Raw genomic sequence first — 1,681 nt, forward strand, 5'->3', positions numbered from 1 at the left:
TTCATTGCATATGCCACACATTCCACTTGGCCAAAGTCAGCAATTAAGGAAAGAAAAACACAAATGGAAAGAGATGTTCCCAGGTACATTCTATAAACTGGTCTCAAGGTTTCAGTTTTCTGAGGTCGCGGTTTTAGTTGCACAGTGATTCAAAGCACAAAATGGGCAAGGGTAATAATGACACAGGTAAACATATTTTGATCTCTGGTATCTGATCCTTACTCTTAGAATCATCTATTTAATTCACTGTTTGCTTTATGGTATCTTATTTAAACAGGGGCAGGTGAACTAAACATATGCAAATATTTTTCTTTGGGTGACATAATTTGGACTGCAAGTGAATGCAGACTCATTTCTCTAAATGATAGATACTTAGAAAACCAGGTAAATTTTTAAGCCTGGTTTTCCATTCAGTGGGCTGTGAAATGGAATATACTTTACCAGATCTTTTTTGTTTTGTTTTGTTTTGTTTTTGTAAAACTTGATTTTATCAAACTTGTGGATAGCTAGCTTTTATTATTGATCTATTTATTTGTTTATTTATTTTTAGTTAACATTTATTGAGGTGACAGTTGTTAGTCAAGTTACATAGGTTTCAGGCATACAATTCTGTAATACATCATCTGTATATCACATTGTGTGTTCACCACACAGAGTCAGTTCTCCTTCCATCACCATATATTTGACCCCTTTACCCTCATCTACCACCCCCTACCCCCTTACCCCCCGTAACCACTAAACTATTGTCATGGGTCTATGAGGTTTTTTTTCTGCATTTGTTTGTCTTGTTCCTTTGTTGTTTTCAGTTTTATATCTCACATATCAGTGAAATCATATGGTTTTCCACTTTTTCTGTCTGACTTATTTCGTTTAGCTTAATAATCTCAAGATCCATCCATGTTGTCGCAAATAGCACTTTTTCATCTTTTCTGATGGGCGATCTGTTCTTCATATGGGCACGAGTGGGCTTTGCCCTCTTACTGCTTCCTCATTAATATTTCAAAGTCTGTGTGCTGTCAGCTTGTGTCTGGTCTTCTGCAGGCTCAAAATGGTGAGAGGCATTCTGTCAACTTTGCCTGCAGTCAGTGGAGTAAGCACTGACTTTGGAAGGAAATTCAATAATTTAGGAGAGAGGATAGTTATTTTGCTAAGTAGCAGTAAAACATGTTTCTAGTAGATTGAGTTATGTTAAGATCTTTCATTCTATCACTCTGTTTACTAGCCTGCAAAGAGACAAATGTCAAGAGAATGAAAATACCAAATATAATATCTAGCAACAAGTGTACTTTTGGTCCAGAGGTTTTAGGCGAAAGTAAAGATAGCTATCTAAGGTTAAAAAAAAAAGATTTTTGCATGAATACTTTCTGAACCAAAAGAAAAGAGTTTTTAACTTGTAAGCTTTGACAACATGAGAATGCAGTGACTGTGTGTGTACTGCAGTCCTAACCAAACATATTAAACTTCCTCATGCAGCACAATGGTCCTTCCTATTCCAGCTCTTCTCACCTCTGGTTTTGACTTTAATCTACTATAGTATTTACCATATGGCATAGTTACTCTTAAATCTCTTCCCAGCAAGATGTGAGACACTTCGAGAGACATAGTCTGTCGTAGTGATCCTTTAATTTTCACCAATCAGCAACATGTTTAGGATAAACTGTACACACAATATGTGTTTGTT

Source organism: Hipposideros armiger, unplaced genomic scaffold (genome assembly GCF_001890085.2).
Source record: "Hipposideros armiger isolate ML-2016 unplaced genomic scaffold, ASM189008v1 scaffold_618, whole genome shotgun sequence".
NCBI classification, from domain to species: Eukaryota; Metazoa; Chordata; class Mammalia; order Chiroptera; family Hipposideridae; genus Hipposideros; species Hipposideros armiger.